The sequence below is a fragment of the Lichenostomus cassidix genome, chromosome 10 (assembly GCF_008360975.1).
Source record: "Lichenostomus cassidix isolate B80296 chromosome 10, HeHo_3.0, whole genome shotgun sequence".
Taxonomy (NCBI): domain Eukaryota; kingdom Metazoa; phylum Chordata; class Aves; order Passeriformes; family Meliphagidae; genus Lichenostomus; species Lichenostomus cassidix.
The window spans coordinates 8,670,797-8,696,068 of record NC_139491.1 but is presented as its reverse complement, the minus strand read 5'-3'; the positions used below and the strand labels follow the sequence as shown (position 1 = coordinate 8,696,068).

General features: G+C 38.8%; 2 long non-coding RNA genes across 3 annotated transcripts in view; both read left to right on the top strand.

The window, feature by feature from the left end:
- LOC146432675 (uncharacterized) overlaps positions 1 to 25,272 on the top strand; it is a 178,125-nt gene that overhangs the window by 123,744 nt on the left and 29,109 nt on the right. The gene's annotated exons all lie outside the window — the stretch shown is intronic.
- On the top strand, positions 19,194 to 25,019 carry LOC146432676 (uncharacterized). Its single transcript, XR_014854290.1, has 3 exons — positions 19,194 to 19,265; positions 24,232 to 24,303; positions 24,913 to 25,019. It is a non-coding gene; the product is annotated as an uncharacterized LOC146432676 (long non-coding RNA).

Below are 25,272 nucleotides of genomic sequence, written 5' to 3'. Positions count from 1 at the left end.
AAATGTGCTGCTCTGGAGGGCTCATGAATTTATTTCTAGAATTTTCTAATGACTTTGCCAAAAAAAAAAAAAAAAAAGTCAATGAACTGCCAGTGGGACCAGATTTGCTATGCTGTGTTAAAGGTCCTTCATGAGTGATGGAGGTGAAGGTTCTGAAGAGATCTCTAGCTGCAAGAAAAGGTGTTAGTGTAAACACATCAGGCCTTATAGACCCAATGCAAGAAAAAGAAGAGTAAATAAGAATAAATTTGAGAGTTTTGAGGGTGGAGTATCTTCAACAGCAAGCCTACCTACAACTGATAGTAGTTAGGGTGTTTTCCCCAAAATGACAGAGAAGATAAATTTGGTTTTGGACCAAATGATCCCTAGCTTGTGTGGATTCCCTGAATGGGCAAAGGAAGATAGAAGGTTTTTAAAGAAGATCTTTGGCTGCAGTTTTGGATGTTACAAAACCCAAGCAAGGGGGCCAGGCAAGGCAGTTCAAATGGGCTGTTGGTGTCCCCTGAGGCTGCTGTCAGATTGCTGAGCTGGCAGCTGGTGGCATCTCCATGTCCCTGCTGGCCACATGTTCCATCGAGGGAGAGCAGAAGGGAGGGTGGCAGCTGCCATCTGAGATGTGGCACAAACGAGCTGTGCTTCCCTTTGTTCCAAGTCACTGGTTTTACACCTAAATTATGCCCCCAAAACCTGTGCAAGCAGGTCAGTTTTGGTTTCCATGTGTCCCTCAGAGCTGGGTTTGTTCACCAGCACCCAACTGCAGATGGGCTGCCCTGCTTAGAGCCTTGTCTTTAGGACAAATGCCTTGAAGGGCATTTTGCTTGCAGGGAAGCTGTGCTGGAGTCCTTGACACATCATGTGTGTGCTGGAAAACTCTGTGGAGGGGCAGCAAGGTGTTTCTGTAGGTGCATTCATGCTGCAGAGCAGAAAGGCCTTGCACAGTGAGGGCCTTTGTAAAATCCTTGCTCACTGCTGCTACTTTGGCTAACTAGAAAAGCATTCTGGGAATGACTCAGCTAAACTAGAGGTGTAAAATGAGTTATATAATTGTAAAACAATTATTAGAACCAATCAGTGCTCACACCGTGGGGCTGTGGTTGGTTACACCTGATGGTGTTCCTATCCTGGTTTGTGGTGTTGGTTTAGCACATTTGTTGTGCCTCACAAGTGTGGAAACTCATAACAAACTAACAGTTTAAGACCCCTGGATTTTTGCAATAAAGTGTCTTTGCCATACCATCCTGGTGATCGTGTGTTTACACACTCAGTTCCAATGAGCACTGCACTCTCGGAGGACAGAAAAGAGTATGTCCCTTGAGCTCTATGATTTGATCCTCTCCCAGTGTAGCTGCCCTTCACAAAATATGCACTAGCCTTAGATCTTATACAGCCTTTTAATGTTGTGACATTCTTCAATAAGAATGACAGTTGTATACAGCTTGATTTTGTAAGATAAAAGGGGAAAGCAAATAATAAATGTGAATATGGAATTTTGCTAAATTAAGCTTTCTTGTGATCAATTTGTTTTCCTTCATGTGCAGTCAGATGGTTACTTGGCCAGTTTCTGTTCTCACTAATGCTGATATAAAAACTCACACCTTCAATGAAAAAAAGAATTCCTTTACAGCTAGTAATTTTGTGTTTAATTATTAAATGCCAATGTTTTTTTAGTGTTGCAAGTACCATTCCTGGAGGAATAAACAGTGTTACTCTGGCAGAAGTATGGTGTTATCTGCTACTTGTTCTTGATAAAGGACTTTTTAGGAAAGTCTCAGGTATCAGCTAAAGTAGATTCAGGGCTGGGAAAACAAACAAGTGTCTTAAATTTTCATTTAGAGTTGATCTCTTTTATCCACAATATGATGAAAATTTCAAGCAAGTTTCCAATTTGTGGTTCTGCCCTAAATTATTTCAGTCCCATCTTCTGAAATCCTGATTTAACACAGACCTTGCCAAAGAGATCAAGGAAATGTGTACATAAATAGTTTTCCATAGTGAACATGCTCTGCAAGGTATGTTTTTTTGTTTTAATTTTAATTAACTGCATCTCAGTTGCAAATATTTGCAATGAAAATCTAATAAAGCTTGCTTGGGTTTGGTTTTCATTAACATTGCAAAACTAGAAACAAATGAATAAACATGCATAAAAGGATCATGAACTGTATTGAATGTACAAGGGATTATGTCCAAGGCTTTGAGCTCCTTTAGATTTCTGAGCTGGCCTGGTTATGGTTTTGCAAACGTTGGAACCTGGGACATGTTTAAAGAAACCATTCTATGAAGTCAAATGGTTATAATAATAGTAGAGAAACTTCCTTAATGTTAAGAGTCTCTGCAGATTAATCTTAATTTTTTTTCCCCCACAAATTAGATCTAAACATGGAGAGAATTTGGGATGGAAGTAAGATGGGAGAAAGTAAAGGGACTTTTAGCCTTGTTGGCCTTTGTGGCTCAGACAACCACCTCAAGTCTTGTTGAAAATTGGTGGTGTAAAGACTATAGAGATGTCAGAATCATGGTGTCCAGAGTAAAGCCTAGTCTTTGCTTAAGTCAACCTAGTTTTTAAAAAAATTTTAATAGGGCCAGGTTCCTGTAGACATTTTTTCCCCCTGGTGGCTTCATCATGTATTTTTTTCTACTTCTGTTTCTATTTTAACTTCATGGAGCAAGAGTGCTTACTATACATCTAGAAATTAACTGTTAAGGACAATTATTATGGGGAAAAGATTAAATAGCTAAATTAAATCATTTTAAGCCAATCACCAAGCAGAATTTACTATATTTGTCACGTTGAGAACTTTTACAAAAATTTTAGAGTAATTGCAGTCTATCTCTCTGTTCCAAGATTAGCTTTCCTCACAGAAGTGTTTGCTTTACAAAGACGACCTCAGAAAGCTCTGCATTCCTAAGTCCTAGAGCAGCCACATCTGTATGGCTGCACCATCAGCATCCTCTTGATGTGTAGGGTTACTGAGATTGTGGAAAAAATACAGTGTGATACCAGAATGTGGAGAGAATGTGGACACACTGTGGAAATTAGGAAGCTGCTTAAAATCCAAGGCAGCAGTGTATTTCTTTGTAGTAACCCTGCTTAACTTTGTATCAAGAAGTCAAATGAGAATTTTTATAGCTGGCTTTGAACCTCTAAGCTTCTGTCTTTCAAACTTTTTAAAGCCTCTTGGCTGTTACTGCAAACCCACTGCCCTGGATTTGGGATTGTCTTTCACAGATGTGGTTTAACATGTTCAAGATGAGAATTTCTTTACAGAACCTCCACGTTTGTGGATTCTTAACACTAATTCTAATAGTAGAATTCAGAAAAATCAAGTGTAGCAGCAACCTGTAGCAACAGAAACAGTACAGCCACCATGAAAAGGGATGGTTGAAAGGAATAGGGTTGAGATTGGAAAAGCAGTTTGAATATGCACGATTGCCTTCCAAGTGACTTGATGTGGTTGTGCCTGTTTTCCCTTTACAAACATTTATGCCTTTGAATTGGCATTAATGTTAATGGAAAGCAAATTCTGAAATCACATGTGTGATTGCTTGCCAGAGCTTAATTTCAAATACCACGCGTTCTACTTGTAGGAAAAAAAGCATTGCCAAATGTCAAAAAAAGTTCAGGTGCTGATGGAATTATATTCCATGTCACAGGCCCAAAGATTTTGCTCATTTCAGCCTCCTTCTCAACATATTTTTGTGCCTGTCCAAACAAATATACAGGTTAATACACTACCAAGAGGTTTCTATTTAATTTTGACCTCTGGAACCCCATTTGTTTATTAGCAGGGCTTCCTCTACAACAGAAACCAAGGAGCTGTTCACTTCTCCATGGCAGTCAGGTAAAGATCAACTAAAGCTGTGTTAATTTATAGAGATCTGTGATTTGATGCTCATGCAGAGTGAAGTCAAACTTACATTGTGGAGGCATTGAGCTCTTTCCAGAGTTTTCTCAGAAGCCATTATGCCCAATGAAAGACTATCCTTGACTTTATAGACATTGCCTCAATATTTTTAACTGCTTCTGCTTCCTTCCAGTCCATTTTCTTTACCTGATTATTAAGTAACCTCATATCTGCATAATCATATTTGAGGAATGCACTAAATGAAAATACTAACCCTGCATTTTCCATAGTTTTTCCAGATATATGAATTTCAGAGGTACAATGAGGCATAATGAAATTGTAGTTAAAACCTCACTTTAACTATGATAAATAATATATTGTGGTTGCTTTAAAGAGTATGTGAAATTCCTGTTACATGGTCAGAATGTATTTCTTTGATTGCAGGTACTTGGTTAAGATGTTTTACTGCAATCCTGTGCAGAGGTTAAATGCAGTTTGCACCATGCTGAAATGATGAAATGTGCATATTTTCACTCACTCATACAGCCCTTGCTGTTAGTTAAGGTGCAGAGACTGTAGCTCAATAATCATAAAGATTTCCCAGTGCTCAGCAAACCTTGCTACCAAATTCTTCCCCATGCATGACTGTAGCTGTGGAAGGTCTGCCCAGCTGGGCACTTGTTTGGTCAGAACAGCAGGGAAAAACACTAGCATTTGTCATCCACTCCATGGACTTTATTAAAGGCTCACTGCATCTCGATTTGTACACGTCTTTAGCCTCAAAGGAATCAATCCTTGGCTTTTCACTCACTCACACATTTGCCTACAAGCGACCCTTGGCTTGGATTTTTTTTAAATAAAAAAATCTAAAAATAACACAACATAAATGTGACTTCGTTTGAAATAAGGCTAAATTTAAAGCATAGATCATATGTCTAAGTTATGCAAATATATGAAAATAAACACCCCTTACCCCTACATTCTGTGGCCTGGGGAGAGAGCACCTAAACCTTCATTCTCTAAATATGGCACAGCTGAAACTGGAATTTATTTCCATGACTCTTTCTGTATATAAGATGGACACTGGGAGCACATCAACACTATTATCACTATTTTAACCTTTTTTCCCTCTCCTTGGTATACACAAAAGGTGGTTGCCTTGGTAGGCTCTGATGGTTTGAAAGCTGCTAGGATGCACTCCAGGTATCCACTACTCCCCAGTCAGGAGGATGTCTCTTTGTAACCACAGACTGCTGCAAATGTAAATTTAATCCTGTTGCAGCTGGATCTTCAAAGGCAAATATCTTTAAAGAACCTTTGGTGCTTCAATGAGGTATTTGCAAAAAGATTCCTCAAACCGCTTTAAGGAAGAGCTAAGGAGAAGTCTAAGCAGTGACCCAACTGTATTTATTTACATTTCAGTGCTCCTGACATGATTTGATGGCTCGATGTTTAATAAGCAGCAGCAGTTTGAATTTCCTGGCTCGGCCTGCCTGAGCTGTGGATATTGGCCTATTACACTGTGTAATGAAATGAAATGAGATGAAACCCGAGCTGAGGCATCAGTGCTGGGATCTGTCACTCCTGCTGGGGCTGGGGGAGCAGGGCACTGAGTCATGGTGCTGAGCAGCTTTCATATCAAGAATGTGTTACAGACATTACTCAACGCTCATAAAAAAATAATAAAATTGGGTTTTAGGAAAAGATGTGGCCGATTTGCTTGTAAAACAGGCAGCAGTGCAAATCAGAGTGCTGGTGCCCTGTGAAGGGTTCAGTGATGTTGTGGAGATAAAGCAATTCTGGACAGACAGGGTAAATGTAAGGTAGATAATTATTTGTCTGTATTGGCTCTGACAAAGGATGATAGGATGGAACGTTTTCAAAATTGTTCAGTTGTACCACTTCTTTCCTAGAGGCACAAAACATTATTTAGTGTAGCAACTTGAGAGATGTTTTTCATGTCTTGCCTCCTTCTCGTGCTTTCAGATAAAAGGAAGATGGTTGTCAATATCTGTAGGAACTGAAAGATGACAATTAACACTGGGATTTGATAAACTGCTCAGTACCTTTGTTTATTATGTCAGCAAATTTGTGGACATTTGGCATCTTTTTCTGACTTGAACTTGGAAACTTGTACAGTTGGATTGTGTTAAAATAAATAATAGTCTTTTGAATTAAATGTGAAATAAAGAGTTCAGTAAGAAACTATGAGGCTAGCTCCTTAGGGTTGTCTTCTTACCTCTTTCTTGGATTTTGTTTGATTTATGAGGGCTGGTCATCTGCTAACCCAGCAAATCAACACTGAATCTTTGTTTCATCTATCTTATATTTACATCCTAACATTTGTTATGTATCTTCTCTAGAAATATGCTAATGGTAAATATCTTTCATTCATGAAGTCTGGGGGATACCATGGTCTTTCTAAAATGATATAACAAACTAATAGCCAGGTAAGATACATGCTTTTTCACATATTTGGCTGTTAAACCTTCATTGTTGAAGCATTTGTGGAAAGTGTTGTTGTTTTCTATGCAAAGTATTATAAATTACATTTTTGTTACTAGATTAGCCAGAGTAGCCTTGTGATTTATGCATCAAATCTGTGAGCCAAGTTCTGGGAAGAGTGAGGTTAAAAATAGGGCAGCAATAATGAAAAATTGGAAGTAATACAGGCATGGAAAATGTTATATAAAAATTCAATAAAAGATGATAAAATAAATTTAGGACATGGTCAGATTTGATTTAATAGCCAGGAAAAAAGGAACTTCTGAAAGAAAGGATCTCCCTTCCTGCCTGGTCATCGTCGCCTTTATGCTTTTTTCATGTCGAAAGATGTCTTAGAGCATCCAGTGAGTTTACTCTAACTGGGGTGAATTTCCCTTTGTGTGGGTGTGGCTGGGGCTAGCAGCCATCACCAGCCCCTGCAAGGGCATCACTTGGGCTAATTCTTGCCATGGATGACACAGATTTGAATGCTGAAACAGCCACATTGAACCAAAAGGCCCTGATGGGCTGATAGAAACAACTCAGCCCTCTTCGTAGTTTCTGTGGACATATTTCCTTGTGTTGTACCCTATTCTGTGATATTTCTCTTGGGAAAGAGCCAACAGAGAATAGGACAGAAGCCACAGGATGGTGAATCCCCTGTTTCAAAGTTTTTATGTTGTTCTGGAGCAGTGGCTTGCATTTTGTGTGCAGGTGATCCTGCCCATCTCAGATGTTAGACACAGAATCTGCTGTGATGATGCTCTGCAGACAGAATTCATGCAAAGGTAACCCCTGCTGATACAGGGTGACAAGGTGAGCTGTCTTTGGGGTTTGTTTTTTATTGTTTTCAAGCTCAGCTAGCTGGTACAAAAGGAGGAAGAGAACACCTGAAGTAAACAAACATGAGCTTGACTATAAACAGGAGATGACTGCCTTTGGCAGATCAATAGAAGCTTTGCTTGTAATTCCATGAGGAATTGTTTACATTGGATAAAATACCTTGACAGGAAGCACATTTATTTAAAAAAAATAAAACCAAGACCATTCAGATCTAGACATATGGTAGGAGTATGTTAAATCAGGTCCTACCCTTTACTGAGAATTTCTGCTAAACTCAGGGGGGCTGCACACAAGTGTACTCCCCAATTCCTATAGGCTGGAATGCAGAACTGATTTCTGCTGGTAGATTTTGGGATTAGTATAATTAGAAACTTCTTTCAGGAGCTCCTACCATCAATTCTTTTGTATTACAATACCAGTGGGTGTGCTTATTGAATGGAATTAGTCACAGACTTCTTCCATGCTTTTGCTTAGCAAGGCAGTGATGGAGCTGCTGCCTGCTGTCAGAGGGGCAATTCTCAGAAGTTTTCTTATCTGCTCCCAACTAAACAATTGCAGGATGGCTCAGGATGAATTTTCAATGACTTTACCATCTCTGAATTCTTTTTTCCTTCTTATAACTATTTGCACAGCTCCAGCTCTGTGGCAACCAGCTCCAGTAACATTCCTTAATTTATTTTTATTTAGTATAAATTCCTTTACAGCTTTTCCTGATGCAGATCATTGCTTTTGTGATTCTGTAAGCATGAGCGCAAATACTATCATGCTGGTAGAAGTGTTTCTGGAGCTGAAGAACCACTTTCCCTTGTTTAAGTTAAATTGAACAAAAAAATACCACCCCATCACCTTGTGTACTCTATATGAATGCTAATAATTGTTAGAGTTCAGGTGAGTGATGGAAGAAGTTATTGTGGAGACTAGTAAACAGAGGAGCTCAGGCAGAGATTGGTGGGGGTTTTTTGGTTATTTTTTTGTTGTTTAAAAGATGTAGAGGAATCACAGAGGCAGCCAGTTGAGTGCTAGTAGCAAAACGAGACGAGAAACAAAATATGAGTTGAGAGAATAAGTGCTTTTTTTTGGTAAAGTGATGGCCTAGAGTTGTGACCAAAGATATTTCTCCTGTTGTTTCATCTTGTATTCAAAGAAGAGGAGGATTTCTGGGACTTCAGTTTCCCTGAATATGTCACTGTTGTTCCAATGCTTTTTCAGTAAAGTCTGATGCTTCCCAAAAGTGATGGATTATTGCACATGTGCTGTTGATTTCTGGATATAGAACAGTCCTTGGCAGAAGCATTCAATATATTGTATATGTGCCCTGTGAGGGTATGCATGTCTGTAGTCAGTCTAGGGTTTCTGCCAGGAAAAGGCTACCTCATGTCTGGAAACCCCAGACAAATTCCTTACAATTCATCCAGATGAGATTAGAAATGGGGAAAAAATAATATTGTAAGTTCTTAGAAAAATAAGACCACAGGAGACCTGAAGATGTTACCTGTTGTGCCTCCTTGATGGAAAATGATGTCAGTTATGCCTATGACATTTCTAATTACAGGTTAAAAAACTGTCCTAAAAGACCTCCAGAAAAAGTTTCTCTAGTTAGAACTTCCCTGGGAAACTTTGCATGTTAACCATTGTTAGTTTAGAAAGCTTTTTTCCTAAAGTTTAAGTCTTTAGCTATATCTTTAGCTATATCTTTAACATGATTTCATAGATCATGTTTTTCTGTGCTTGATAATTCTGATGGTTTTCTCTTTGCTTGGTCCCAACCTCTCTATCCTATAGCCAGTCACACAAAATAAGGGTTAGGAATGGACTCAAACCTCTGCTTTGTGTATCCATGTACCTTGAAGCCTGTTTATGGTTCAAGTATCATAGATGCTTTGCTTTTCTCTCTTTTTTTTTTTGCTACAGAATAGCATCATTGATTCATATCGATTTTGGGATCCCCTCTAAACATTCTGAATTTTAATCCTGTCTTCCACAGGAGCTGCAGACTTTCTACGCTGTGTTACTTGCATTTAATAACATGTTCTCTTCCATCAACAAGTCATCACGATGGATTTTCAGGGCAATGGCATCTAGGGAGTTGTTTGTGCAGCCCTGTTTGATGCACCTCTCCACTTTGTCAACATGCAGGTCAATAATCTGCAGGCATAATTTTATTTGTCTTGTGGTAGTTTGACATAGACTAAAATTCTCTTTTTTTTGCATATGAGGACATCAGGGCAGCATTTAAAATGCTTGAAGTCAGAGCTTTTTATTTTGTTACAGAAAAAATTAGGCTGGTTTGATATAATTTGCTTTGAACAAATCCATGTTGGCTGCTCATAATCTTCTTGGTTTATTCCAGGTGGTTACAAATGAATTGTTTGTTCATGATTTTTTTTCCAGGAAGCTGCAGTTAAGCTGCCTAGCCTACAATTTTCTTGCTCCTCAATTTATTCTTTTTGATAGAAGGCATTAACTCTCCTTTTCTGCTTTTCAGTGGCCTTACCTGTCCCCCACAAGTTCTTGGAAATAGCTGCTTCAACTAGTTGCTAAGGTAAAAAGGGATAAGTGATATCCCCAGGATTACACCAGAAAAAATATCTGACTCTATAATCAAATTATCATCTTAACGCAAAAAAGCCCTGCTAAACCCTGACAATTGGCTCTGTGTGAGTTCAGGCATTTTGCAATTTTTCCTTTAGCAAACCCAGAGTGGGGTGTGATAGCATAAGTTGGAGGAAGAGCACAGTCTGCCTGATGAATAAGCTGCCTCCTCCCTTTGTCTCCTGCAGACCATCTCGTTGCCTTTAATAGCTTGCCTTATATTTCACTAGTTTCCATGGCAGCTAATAATTTATTATTGAGCTAAGTAATAATTGCTTTATAATTATAAATCCAAGCAACATGCTGGCACATCTATCTGAAAACTTAGGCACTAATTCCTTTCATATTGATCTTCCTCCCTACTTGATCTCCTTGAGTTTGTGAATTATGTTTTATCTCACCTCTTAACAGTGAGTAAAACTAATCTAAAGCTTTTATGTTGTAACCCCTTTTTGAATTCTGCTGTTGGAAAGCCTCCCTGACCAGAAAGCACTAGGATATAAGCCTCTTTGAATGCCTTCATATAAATCCAGCAGAAGCAGCTGCTTTAACCATGCCCTTGCCCTTATAATTGAGTGTTTTCTCTGCCTTTTCTTAAATGATTTCACAATAGCAACTATAAATGTGTGATAATAGTAATAAATGTACTTTTATTTACATGCATAAATATTCAGTGTTAACAGAAAATGTGCATATGGGCAATAACTTTCTTTTCAAAATTTAAATGCCAATTTTCAGTGGGAACTATCCTTTCCCAGATACTGACAGAAAGCAGGCACTGATTTGGTTGCTGATGTGTGTTTGTGTTGCCTGTCTGCCTGTACAATCTATTGCTTATTGCTCCTAGCCTAAATCTGAGCTTTTAGCAACTGTAGTCTTTGTTCTGGATTCATGCATTTCTTGGCTCATGACTGGGATCATTGGGTTGAGAGGTAACACAAATAATAAGAGTAATCATAAATAGAGTAGGATATTGATGTAGCTGAAAATTGAAATATGCACTTTCTGCAAATGACAGAAATAGTTTTTCCAACAGAGTAATATTTTCAGATAAGCTAAGCTGTTGATAAATGCATATTTTCCTACCTGAGAAGTACATTTCTCATGCCAAAACCGAGAACCATTTTTATTTAGTAACACTACTATGGAGCCTGTGCAAAGCTTAGTGATAATGCAATAAATAAAACAGTTTTGTTACATTATGTAGTTCTCACAGGCTAGATGACTATTTAATCTTTTGCAAAATCCCTGTCTTTAAAAAATAAAAGAAAGGCGAGCAAAGCTTGAAATAGTTTTTTGCTTTTCCTCAGAGTCAAATTTCCTGCCTGTTTACAAGCCACAGCTCCTGCCCAGCTATTAGACAATTAGGTTTAAAATTGGAGTGTTTCTAGGTAAATAGGCACAACACAGCAGTTTCCATGACTGATGCCTCTGCCTTGGGCTCATGGTACAGACCACTGCCAAGTCAGTTTAACCTCATGTATCAAATGTATTCCAGCAGTTCTCATAAGGATGCTGAGATGCTCTGGACACAGTTGTTCCTTATCCTCACTTATTTGAAGATTAATCTTGCTTTAGGAGACACTGTACTTCACTGCTTGGCAGGGTGTCAGTTTTGTTAAGGCACTGTGTGATTAGGCTAAAGTATTTAGGTGAGGAGGAAGCAAAAGCAGTCTAGTCAACAGTTCAGTAGTTATAAATCTGGAGGTACTGTCATGATAAAAATGAAATAAGTGAATATAGGCTTAATCTTTTTCTAAATTGATGGGGTTTTTTTCATACCTGCATGAAAGAAAAGGACTCTGGTCTGCTTTTCTTGTTAAAGATCTTCTCAGTAGTTTCTCCTGGAGGTATTTTAGATGAATCTACAGCTAAATAACATGAAACTTTTCTGAATATTTTCTAGTGCTGCTTCATGAAGAGTTCCAGCAAACATTTTTTATTTAGGTGCTAGTATGTAGATAGACGAATCTTTTCAAGAAGGAGGTTTTGAATTTCAAAATATATATGATTGTTGTATTACTTGGTGCATATTAATTTTGAAAGACAAACTGGTTTTGCATCCATCTGCTTTGGTAATTTTCTCCCTGGTGTACAAGTTTATGGAGATTTGTAGGCATGATGGAGGTGGACAGAAAAATTATTTAAACTGTTTCTCTATTGTTCTATGCCTGCATGGCAGTTCATGTGTCTGACCTATTGTTCCCTGCTTGTTGCAGCTCAGCTATAACATCAAAGGGAGTTTTAAACATAATTTGTGTAGTTAATTGTTTAGAATTGCCCAGACTTGCCAGGCAACTCAACTCTTTATCTAACAAACTGAAGGCAAATACATCTGGGCCTTTGACCATAAGTTATGGTCAAACATCAAACCCTGGGCTATTTTTCTGCCTGTGCAGGTGCTCCTGTCTGCTGGAGGCCAGGTCTGGTAGCAGGAAAGTTCCTAAAAAACACCCTGGAAGGAGTCAGGGTCCAGCATGTCCAGGGCCTTGCTGGCTGTAGCTGCTCTGAGCTTGTTCTGCTCACTGCTTGTATCAATGCTGAACCAAGCTCTCAGTGTGGGTTTTCCACTACCATGTCAGGGAATTTTTATTTTTTTTCCAAGGCTACTTTTTGTTTATTAGTGTGCTCCAGAGCTCTACCCTGACTCCACTTCTTGTCCCAAGTGACTAAAGGGGATATTCATGGTAACCACTCTGCCTTTGGTCATAGCTTTCTTTATTGATGCACAGCAAAAGCAGATGGATGGCATCACTGCTCCATCCATTAAACCACTCACATCTCTTACGTCTTTTCAAAGTGCTGTTTGCTTTCTTAACCATTAGCACTCATTTCCTTCTGGTGCTTTCTTCTCTGTTGGCTATAAAGGATGTTTTCTCATGTTACATTTTAATTTTGCTGTTAACAGGCCTGGTTGAAATAAAGCTTTTGTAACAGTGATAAAAAAAATGTGTGCAAGACAGCACAAATGACATGTAAGCTTATTCCATGAGGTTTGCTTAATTGAAGATAAATAAATGTATTATCTTGCAATTACTGTGGCTTGTATATGTAAACAGCTTCCCAGCAAGTTTAGCAACACAACTCGACATGCTGCTTTTGACTTGGCACCAGGTTTTATTTCACTGCATCTCAAAAGCTTCTTGGAGGAGTTTCTCTCCTGGTTCTCTGGGCTCCTTGATGTACAGACAAGATACCATATCAGGGTCTTTCGAATTCTCCCACAGAAGACTCAGAGAGGAACATGGAGACAGAACAGCCATACAAATAAGAATGTTAGTGACTACAATGCAGACTTAAAATGTTTTGCTTTTTCAATTTCGGAGTACAATCCTGTTCTATGTGATGACTCCTAACTGATAGCACTGATTAGCTTTCTTTTATTGTTATTATTTTCATAAGAGGAGAAGCACATGGAATAGGAGAAATTACTCACTTGGGATTATGGGAAGGAGCGTTGTTGAAATGTGAAACTGTTGTTGGAGCTTGGCAGGCTCATTCTGTCATAATTACCCCATTGACCCACACGTGAACTTTACTTTTCAAAGGAACAGCTTTGGAAAGTTTCCTGGGGAACATTTTGCTGTTGATGTGTGAGCATACAGTGCAAGATGTTAAAGATATATCCAAACTTGTGGCTAAGTATTAAAGCAGCTCCACAGCCCCTTTGTGGTGCATCATGTCTTTTATGGGAGTGCTTCGTGTTCTTCTGAGCAAGTCCTGCCCATGGACTTGGGAGAAGCTCAAAGATATAATTATTTCTGGATTTTTAAAATGCAGTCTTTAATCTTTATCCCAACGGCTATCCCAAGCACTTTCTATTGAAGGGGAACCCAACACCTTATAAATGGGAGCAGAAATACTTTTTAAAAACCCACTGATTTGGTGGTGTGAGTTTTATTTTCTTTCTTTTCTTTTTCTTTTCTTTTTTCTTTATTTCCTTTTTTTTTTCTCTTTTTTTATTAATAATGTAGCTGAAGACTTCTTTCTCCCATTACTTTTCAATTGCCTTTTCAAAGTGCCTTTGCAGGCACTTGATCCAGAACTGAGCAGAGAACTGTCCTGCACAGTCAGCTTCTAAAGCTGCCTTCTTTTATCTGTGTGAGCCACTACAACCAGGACACCAAAACTTGGTCACTTAATGATCTTCTAGTCTGCAGATGTCTTGTAAGGATGAGCTAAATATGCTGGAGCATGAATACTTTTTACCCAGGCCTTTCAAGGAATTGTTAATATTTCTGAAGAGTAGACTTCTCGTGGCTACTCAGATTTCCATTTTATGTTAGCAATGAAGTCTTTCAAAACATATCCCTGGAAAAGGAATAATCCTGATAATTCCAAGATGAATTATATTTGATTTTTATAAATTAAATTATATTGTAATATAATAAAAATGGGCTAATGCAGTGGCAGTTCATCAAATGGAAAAAATTCTTAATATACTAATGGCCTAATTCAGGAATTAATTGCTAATCCTTCTTTGTAACAATTCAAATTCCTTCCTTCCTTGACATGGTTTTGATAAGGTAGCTATGGATATTCTTTAGAGCTGCTTATGGTGACATTTTTTTGTTGAACTAATTTTTAGAATTTATCATAAATATGAATATTGGTATTAGATTCTTTTCTCTGTGGAAGGTGGCAAATGGAAAAATTGTTTCTGAATTACTGAGGGTTCATCTTGAATACACTTCTGAGCATTCAATTTTGTTAGGGTGTTTTTCCTCAGAGTTGAAAAAATAATGTTTCTACAGACAAATACTCTGCTTCTTCAGAAAATGCAGCTCTCGTGTAACTTTCATTTCAATCCCTTGCCTGCACAATTAAAACACAAACTTGAGACCTTTTCCTCGACACTTCCATCGTCTATTTCTCATTATGCTTCTTGATGAGATTTTTAGGCTTCACAGAACACTGTCTAGGCAGCTAATCCGATGCAGTGCTAAGATCACAGCGCTTCTTGTGTAATTCTTATTAGGTTAATCAAGAAACTTACTGAAGCAGGAGGTTTTTTAAGGCCTGCCAAATTTGAAGCGATAGATCAAAGTTCACAGCCCTCTGACCCTTTTGCCCTAACTTGCCTCAGCAAAGTCCCCATGAATGGCCTTATTGTGAATATGGCAGCATCCAGAGCCTGTACATTTGCAATTGTTTAGGCTTAGGAGGGGCATTGTGGTGTTACTGATGAAATGCATTTTCTGCTCTTTCTGAAGTGTAAAGGTTTTCACCTCCATTGCCTATACAAGTGCTTTGGTCATCACAATAGCACTTAGGTGATCCTTGTTCCTGTCAGACTGAGCACCCAGTTTTATGACAGAGTGCAATTAAATGACTCAGAAGCCAACATTAGGAAAACAGCAGTGAAGAACGGGGTGTTGGGGGGGAAAAGCTTAATTTCCATATGGTCAACCAAGCAAGAACAACACCAGCATTGTGATCTGGAGTAGACAGTTTAAGCACTATTAAAGAGCTATCTATTCTTTAAGTTGTCTCCTGAATGTTGCTGCACTGCTTTGATTACACTTCTTCATGGTCAAAACCTCATCCAAACCCAAATGTTTTTGCATGGCATGACTTCTTTGGTGTTATTAATATAATAGCAAGGATTACTTTGAATAATAACACTGAATGTTAGAATGGAAATCAAGTAATTTGATTAAATGAAGTATGACCCAGACAGGCTAAGGGAATTTTGGTAAGTTTGCCTTAATAACATTCTGATTTACCACTTCTTTTTTCAGGGGAAATTACAAAATCAAGATTGCAGTAGAATTTAGGTAGAAATGGTAATTTTCCATCTAAAGACAGCCTGAAGTCTTTTTGGAAAGTCCAATTGTATTTGTAAACTTGTAAATTGCAAGTTTGTATTTGTATTTTTAAATTCCTGAAGTAATTTCCCCCCAAAAAGTAACCAGTGACTTCCCTTTGATTTAGCAATTTGCCAGCCGGAAGACTTAGAATGTTCTTGCAGCCATGTATTCTTAGAATTGCCCACAGCAGCTATTTGAGTACTCAAATGTAAAATTTAACATCTTGGTTTCAGATGTGCATATTATTGCAGCCACTGTAATGCTGAGCTGGTCTCTCTGTGCTGCCAGAGCCAGTGGGGATTTGGCTGTTTTGGATGTGAGAGATGTCTTGGAGATGAGTTACCAGGGTCTGTGTTCTTGCACCGTCAAAAGAAAACGCTTAAAAGTTTGCAAGTTACACAATGCAGAAATAGAGAAGACAGAGTGTGAGCAATATGGGTTTATTTGGAGGTTTTTAGGTGTATTTCTCACTGAAATGAAAGCAAGTGCATGGGAACTACACAATGCTTGTTTCAAGAGTGGTTAAGTCGAAAGTCAATGAGTCAATTCTTGCATGAGGCTGAAGTAATCAAATATTTCTGAGAAAAGCCTTAAAACCTTTGCTTAGAGTACATGAGCATGGTATCAGAAATTACTGGAGTGTATTAAAAAAAGCAAGAGATGCTGTTCAAATCGCCAAATTACTAATTAGAGTGTCAATTGATTAAAGCAGGGTGCTCGTTTACAAATCAAACAAAGCAGTTCAGGCAATTATGGTTCTCCCCCATACTGCAGGAAAACATTTGAAAGTCTGACAGGCAGCTGTTTACTCAATATGAGTATTAAGTTCTTTAATCTTCAAATTTATAGAAAATCACTGTATCACCTGCAGGAAGTCCTCAAGATAAATACCCAGTGGAGTATTTTGGTACAGACAAGTTGCAGCCTGCTGCCTTTCAAATAGAAAAAGTGAAAGGCAGGAGTGATAAAAAAAAGATGTCTTCAAGGGGTCTAAATTTTTCTTCCTACCTCTGTCTTGACTACAACTTAATTTTGAAATGCATTCTTTTGCCTGCCACAACCAAATCGATTTCTTCTCTACCTATAAAACAGAAGTGTCAGCTTTATTCGATCCTTATATACTGAACATTAAGGTGTATTACTGTTATATAAGACAAAGTTTATTCAGGTGAATTGCATTAACACAAGTGATGTGACAGATACAATACAAGCACACACTGTGTCAGCTAAGGAAGGAGTGCATGTGCAGAAGAGAATATTGTCATCACTCACTGCAAAATAATGCAGAGTATTGAGTTATTTATGGCTTGAAAAACTGACAGAGTTAAATCTTTGTGTCAGTCAAGTCCTGATTTAAGACTCCAGCTATTGGTATTCAAGGACTCACTTATGTTATGACCTTTCATCTCTTTCCTCTTTACAGCACACACAGTGCCCAGGCTCATCTTCATTATTTTATATTTTCTTAGTCTTTATTTGTGCTTTACTCTCTAAATAAAAGCAAGGCAGGGAAAGCTTCTTTCCAGCAACTTTCTTTTTCACTTTTATCACATCATTATCATTTTTACAGTTGTAATTCCATGTAGTTTCTTCCCAGAATGATCTCACTTGCCTAGCCAGTGGAGCCAAATGGGATTCACCAATTTACTTCTGGAAACTAAATGGCTTAATGTTCCTCTCTGGTTATCTACCCCTTCAGCTGGTGGGATATATGCTCTGCCTTCTGCCTGCTTAGTGCCCTGTAGATAAATTTGAGCAGAATTTCTTTAGCTGACAGGGTGATGGATGGGTGGTACAGCAGAGGCTGCTCAGCCAGAGCAAGTGGCTGCCTTTGCCATCCATCATTCTTCCTGCTGTCAGCCCCTTGATCAGGGCTGCAGAGCAGGTTCAGATTTTGGCTAGGTCACAGTGCCACAGAAAAACAATTAGTTTGTAAAGGATATGTATATTTTACCATGAGGATATTTGACATCTGGACAGCTATTGTGTTCTGTATTTGAAATATCAGATTTATAGTTTGAAGTGGGAGCTCAGCGTTCAGGGGAGACTAAGAACGTTACACTGGGTTATCTTGCAGTTCTAACTGTGGATGGAGGGAAATAGAAGTGTGTGACAAGTTATAAAAAAAGAAAATGGAGAAGTAGCATTTGTTACCTGAAAACTGGAGAAAGATGAATCTTTTAAAACAGCTGTTAGAAAGAGCTCTGACCATTTAAAGAGTTTAGGATTTTTTTGTAGGTATTTTCATTTTTCAGTCTGGAACAGCCACAGGGCTGTTGGCCTGTGTTGGAATTGGCACCTCTTGGCCCAATTCCAACATGCCAAATAGCGCATTTACTTTTTTTTTTCAGTTATTGTGAGTTACTCAAATTGGCTTTTGGCTGTAGGTCATTCTTTGTCTTGATTTGTTGGCTCTTTCTTCTCACCATTTTATTTTTAATGGAAGTGTATCAGACTAAATTATTTCTTATTTGTGTTATATTTCACGAAGCCTTTTGTTTCTCTTCATTTCATTTCATGTGTTTAACTGTTAACCTAATTTTCTTCTTTTAATTGGCAGGGAACATATTTAATTCAGAACAATCTTTAACTCCTGTTCATGGCCTTAATTCTTTTTATTTTTTGCATTTCGAGACAGTGAGAAGAAGAAAGGCGAGATGCCCATCAAGTCATCTAGCTGGCAGTGAGCCAGAGTTAGCTGCTAGAATATTCATTGTGTTCCAGCAGTTTTTACTGTTTTTTGAGGGACTTTTCCACAGTTTAGCCAGAGGGACTTGCAGGTATGCCCAGGTTCTTCTTGGAACAGCCCCACAGGAGTGCTGCCCATCAGCAGAAATGTGGCTTCACTCTGGAAGCAGCTGGCTGTTGTCACCTGCTGGAGAACACCTGAAGCCTGGGATTGTGCTGAGGAGGAGAAACACTTGTGAGATGGAAATGATTGCATCAGCATCACAAACATGCTTTTTCCTCATGAATCACTCCAACAAAAGACTGTCATAGCACTGGAGCCTGTGGCTGAGGTTGTCAAAGGTGTTACAAATGCCTGATGCCACCCCTGGGTAAGGGGACACCAGGTTGCAAGTGCTTTGTAGCCCTTGTAGGACAGGCTGCATGTGGGCAGCCACACGTGGGAGCTTGAGGACGATCATTTGGGACTGACTGAGCTGACATAACACCACTGACCCCAAAGTTTGTTCTTCTCTCCCACAGTTATCACTCAGGAGCAGGTGTGGTAGCACTCACTGCAAATGAACTGAGCAGTCTGCTCGTGTTCATATGTATAAACCAGTTATCCATGTCTTGTGCTCTGGCACTGAAGTATCAGTGATATTTTAAAAAAGGAAATTGGTTCTGTTTAGCATTTCAGCGTCCAGAGAAGGTGTTGCAGTATCTTGCAAATTACTACAAAGTTGTGACCTTAAGTGGAAAACATATTTAAAACTAAAGTCTTCTCCCTGAGCAGCTTGTGTGGTGCAGTGAAACTCTGCAGAGACAGAGTGACTGTGTTCTGGATATGCTGAGTGAGTGCAGAAATAACTCTGCTCCTTGTTCACTAATATTCCTGTTATCTATCACCAGCCACTCTCTGTCAGCTGGAACAATTGTGCTCACAGGATTGTTTTCTTAGAAGTCTGCTACATATTTATGTTCAAGTGACAAGGATTTCTGCTTGGAGCTCTTACCAGTGGGATAGGTAGGGGAAAATAAATCTTTGCCAAAATTGTGTTTTTCACGTTCTCAAGCAATCGGTTACATTTATCAAGTTTCTGGATAAATGTAGGTTATCTTCAGCTGAGTAAAATTTTAATGCCTCTCCTCCATAGCTAGGGCAGGAGTTATTTCTGTGTGGATGTTGAGCACACAGCTGCCTGGATGGCTGTGAGAAAGATGACATAGCTCAGGCTATGTTGACATATTTATAAGGAATTAAGCTCTCTCCACACATCTGTATTTTAATAACACTGCTTTTTCCAGTGTTTCTTTGCACAGTGGAACAAATCAGAAATAGCCAGTGAAGCTGAAGGCAGCAGAGGATCTTGTTCTAGCAACAGTGTGTTTCCTAATCCCTTTCCAAACCTCTCTCAGAGAACTGCTTATTACATTATCCTGTTCAAATCTATTATCCTGCTCTGTTTGATTTGTTGCTGTCCTGTGTCTCACGTGATGCATTTAAATCACAAGATCTTCATGACATGAACTTTGGCATGGATTAGAAGCATAATATACAAATATAGATTGGACATTATTTACTTTAAGGAAAGAAGAAATTTGGCAGCTGGCTAGGAAAAGATGGAATCCCTGATTATTAGAATAACAGTAAGGGCAGGTTTTCATTACTAAGCAAGCATATAGACATTTCTGTTAACATGCCCATAACAAGGTAGCTCGTCATGCTAATTTGGTACTAGGAAAGTACCTACATTCCATGTAGGTGAAAGTTGTGGAAGAAACTTAGTGAAAGAAATTTAACCTGTTCCTGGCCTACTGGGAGAGAAAATGAGACTATAATTCCAAAATAAATTAATAAATAAAAATCCCTGATAGCGGGGAGTAGTTAACTGCTTCTTGTTTCTCATAGTTAAAGGAAGTTTATAGAATAGGCTGACAAAGGACTCTGAAGGGGGGTCCAAGAGGAGTGGTTTGGCTCTAACTTCCCCTCCTTTCAATGGGAGTGCAAAATCTGTGTTCTGGCAGATGCACCAAGAGTATGAGGTCTGTGTCTGTTGCATGAGCTAAAAGTCAAACACCAAGTTGAGAGGTCACAATGCATGCAGTAAATATTTTTAAATATAATTTCAAACATGTCCCTCTGATTTTAAAGCCTTTAAACATCTTATACAATAGTTGGACAGGATAACAATTCTTGTGTGTTTTACTCATCTTGAAAAGTACTGAGTGAAAGCTCAGCTGGCTTCTGTTTTATCCTGTTGTGTGTCTGTTTGGTTGCTTCACAAGTGATTGTTAAATCAGCTATATAGGAAAACCAGGGCTAATATTTCTGAATTTCTGCAGGATAATCACCTGGGCCATTATGGTAACCTGGCAAGCAGGGTGTTCACATGGGCAATGATAGAATTTTCCATCTAGTTTCAGTGGTCATAAAGCCACATTAGAATGCATATTGTAGCTGAGGTATAATATTGCCAAAGAAAGAACAGTTTCAAGGAGTAGATTATAGATCATTAAAGAAGGAAAAAATTGTAAGAGTAGATGTAGGACATAAGTATCCAATATAGTAAGTGCAAGGTATGTGTTACTCAGTAGGTGAAGGCTGGACTAGTTATCTGTAACAAGCCCCTGGAGCTGTACAGTTATAAGTATCAGGTGTTTGGCATTTGGAGCTGAATTTTCCACCTTAAAATCACCTCAGTGTTTTTTAAACATGGAAAAGACCTCTATAGTCTTGTTCATGCCTTTGTTTTATCAAAGAACACTCATATATTCAGCCTAACATCTAATGTTTAACTTCATTTTCAGTATCAGTTGTTCTCTATCAGTCCTTGGCCAAGCCTGATAGTTCCCAGTTCATTGTCAGGAGAGGTGAAGTATAAAAGCAATGCAACTGATGTGTCCTATATATACTGACTTTTAGTGGCTCCCCCAGTTGCTGAAAAGCTTTTCTCTCCAGGGCCCTCCTATGAACATGACCTTCTACAATGCTAAATATTAAAACAACTGTTTTAAGCTTCGTGTTTTAGTTTTAAAAGCAAAGGAACAAAGTGGCAGTGGGGGCCAGCTGGCAGCCTTGCATAGCAATGCGCAAACCTTTCCCCTTTAGACACACCAGAATTTAAATTTGCACTTAAATCACGAGTCAGGATGAATTTAAGCCTGTCCAAGAACTCATTTATGCACATCACAAAACCACCGCACAAATTGGTACGGTACTTTTCATTTGGCAGTCATTCCTCCAGAGACATCCAGGACAGAAATAGCAAGGGTACTGCAGGCCAGATATTTGCTGGCAAAGCTGCCTGTGGTAGAAAACTTGTTCAGCACCTGCCTGTTTGTGCTCTGCCTGGCTGCCATCGCCTGTATTACACTATTGCATTTATAATGACTGGAATTGACTGTGTTATTTCAGAAAAATACTGGGTTTTGTTGTTTAATCTGAGCTAAAATTTTAAGCGCAGTTTAAAGTAAGTGAGGAGATAGAAAAGAACAGCAGGTCTGAGCAGAATCACTGTTTTCAGAGACTTGTAATTTCTTGGGACGCAAGCGTGGAATTGGTTGTGCCAAACAGAGCACTTATTGCTCTTTTCCAACAGAACAAATCTGAGTTAAGGTTGACAGGTCACCATGTGGGTGTGGAGATCTTGGAATTCAACAACTCATATCTTACTCAGATTTTAAAAACTGGAATATTTGTTAATCAGCCTCTTTACTTCTGCTTGACCAAGATCCTGTTTGATGGTAATCCCAATGACTTCCAAGTGAACTGTCTGCTGTCAGGAAGAAATGTGAATTGTCAATTAAAAGTAAAATTTGGAAAGTAGGTCAGGATGATATTAAATCCTCTCAAGGTCACCTGGTCAGTGCTGGGAGACAGGTCTTTGTAGCTTCATGAAAGAAATCTTTAGTGGCAGTTTCTTTTTGAGAGACCCTAAAGAAAGAGGCTCTCTGTGCAACATGAAGACACTGTGATATTCATCCTTCATGTGAAATATCTAAAATTGTCAGTTGCACTGAAGAGAATGTGGGAAAGAATCAGGTTTTACCTGGTGATTTTAATTTTTTTTTTAAAAAAGAAACATGAATCTATCATGGAATGCTGCCTGGATAATTGATGAGATGGCTGAGAGTTTCCTTTTATACACATGCTCTCTCTGACACATTGGTGTGCTTTACCTTCTCAAGAGCTAGAAAAGCTCCAGGAATTCCTCTTGTTGGCACTGATGGTAGCATGTTCACTGGCAAAACTATTAAGCCCTGCTTTGTAGAAATGCTTTTCACAAGTGTAGAATACCTTAGAAATGGAGAAGCCTGCAGCCACTATTGATTACTGCACCAGCAAAATCTCTTTACTAACCTGTGCCTAGGATCTGTTGCATCTGAGTTGCAATCCTTTAATTCTTTAAGGCTTTGCATCTCTCAGCAAATCTACCCTTGCAAAGTCTGACAGAATTGGCTGGATATTCTTCATCTTATTTTTCAGTATGTGCACAATCTGTAAGCAATTTTAGTGTATATTAAAAAAAAAATATGATCCATTTCAGAGATGAAAGTATTTTTTACAGCAGCCTCCTCTGAAACTTTCTAGAAGAATAGAGTTATAATTAAAGAGACAAAAGACCAGGAAAAGAATCACAGAATAGAACAAAATCATAGAATAAGATTTGTTGGAAGGGATCCGTTGGGATCATTGAGTCCAACTTCTGGTCCTGCACAGGACACTCCCACCATGTGCCTGAGAGCATTGACCAAACACTTCTGAACTGAGAAATTATGTGCACAAACTAAAATAGTAAATACCCCTAGAACCCCTCTTTTTTTTGCCACTTGTGTACATCAGAACTGCATTGTGCTCAATCCAGAACTTTCTTGTCATGAAAAAATTGAGCAGTTTTTCTGTGCTATGCCCATGCTGTTCCCTGGGAGTGAACCTTGTGTTACCTCTAAAAGGTCTTGCTTTCCACGGGATCAGTTTGATCCAATTCTGTTAATCTCTGTGAGTCCCTCTGCTCTAATTGGAGCAGGGTTTTAACATGGGTGATCAGCAGAGTTACAGCTCTTTATCATACTTGGGAATTACTGCAGTGGTAGCCTGCTCCAGCAAGACTAGAAGATTTTCGCTATAATTACTGCATGAAAGGCTGTAATTTGTAAAGACATATTGCCACACAGCTGGGGGAATACTTCCCCCAGCTGGACACTCACCAGGCTGCTCTGGTTACCTCCTGCCATACAGCCTCTGGGTGTTTTATGATTCCTGTTGAAAGCCAGGAAAGATAGGCACTGCAGTTTCTCTAGTATGCTCACAGGTCACAGGCTGTCTATCCATTTACATAAAAATGGCACCTCTTGGCTCAGCTGCCATAATCTTCTTGAGACAGCACTCATCCCCAGCCTCTGCTGTCTCAGGCTGGAAAAAGATGCACTTTGTTGGGGAGCTCTGCGAGTTTAAAATGCAGGTTCCCTCACTTGTTAGGGTTAAAAAAGCCAATTGCTTTCCATGTTAGTTAAACAAAACATATATGTTTTAAAAGTGATCTCTGTGCATATTTATTGATTTTTAAATTTTTTAAAAATTTTTTCTTTCTTTTCTTTTTCCAGACCACAGTGGTATGCACTCAGGGATTCCTGCAGAGCCAAGGGGTCCCTCCTCTGCCTGTGTTTTCCTTTCTGTATCATGAACTGCCTTCTACTATACAGCTACTTTCTCAGTTTTGTTTCTGCTCTCAGTTTCTTCAGCAGCTGGCTGGGATCCTGCCTTTATAACTTTTAGTTTGTTTCATTAAGCAAACTTTTGTGCCAGCAAAAGTCAGTGGAAACTCTTGATGACTTCCCAGGGAGGGGGATTGCAGACTCTCTGTGTAGAGATACCTGGTATTTTATAGAAGTGTCTGTTGAGTTATGAACTACAAATATTGTAATGTTTTTTTTCATATTACTGTTTATTTCCATGGAGTAGATTAATGGCTTGTTTGTTTTATACTCAGATTCATATAATTCTTTATCTTCTGTAAGAGAGACTGTTCCACTAGAACTCTTGGGTAGGAACATTGTATTAGGTAAGTGACCTTTTGGTAATAGAAATACCTTTCTCAAAAGTGGTAGCAATGTCTTACAGGCTTTGCACTTAGCTGTAGTGTGATGTGACACAGATTTTATAGCAAGACTTCAAAGAGTTTCCATATCTGAATCACATAGGTGGGTATTTCAGTCAAATGTTTTTCTGGCATGTGAAAGCAGATGGAGAACTCTTGTTTTCTTGGTTATAAAGGGAAATGAATTCTCTTACCAGTAAATGATTGCAAGAAGCTTATTCATGCTGTGGTTTGAGAAAGTACATGGAAAATATGTCAGTGATGGGATTGCAGCCTTGCTTTGGGTCCTGCAGGGTATGTGGGTTAAGGGGTTCACCTGTAAGATTCCAGTACAAGAACAATGAACATGAAAAGAGAGTGGGGAAAATAAATGAAGTATAAACAGGAGAACAGATGATCTTTGAGGGTCTTTTGAAGACATCTGCCTTGAATGGTTTTCCCAGGTCTAGGTTAAGCTGAATTTTTCCTCCTTTCTGATCTTTCCAGTGAGACATTAAGATGTCATTTCAAGTTCTGAATTATAATTTAGGAATTTCTTCCCGTTGACTAGTCTACTTTCTATTTCTGTCTCAGGACAGAATGATGCAATCCTTTCCTTCCTGGTGCATGCCTTAGAACATACAGAATTCATACTGCTCTGCAGGGACATCTGCATTGATGCAATTGAAATAAAAACCAGTCTGCCATGTACCTGTTGGTGTCCTCTACTCTTGTACATCACTGCAAGCTAAGTTGAGGGGCTTCTTCCTGAAGTTACTTAGACAGCTTTGAGAAATGGAGTTTCTCCAGTCATGCTCAGATCCAGATGTCTGTTTATTACAGCTGAATGAATTATTAATATACTGCTCAATAGTTTCCTTTATTTTAGTGAGTCAGGCAGGCATCCACCTCTGGCTGGTGTGGAGGTGTTTGTTCCCTTGTTTGGGTAAGGAG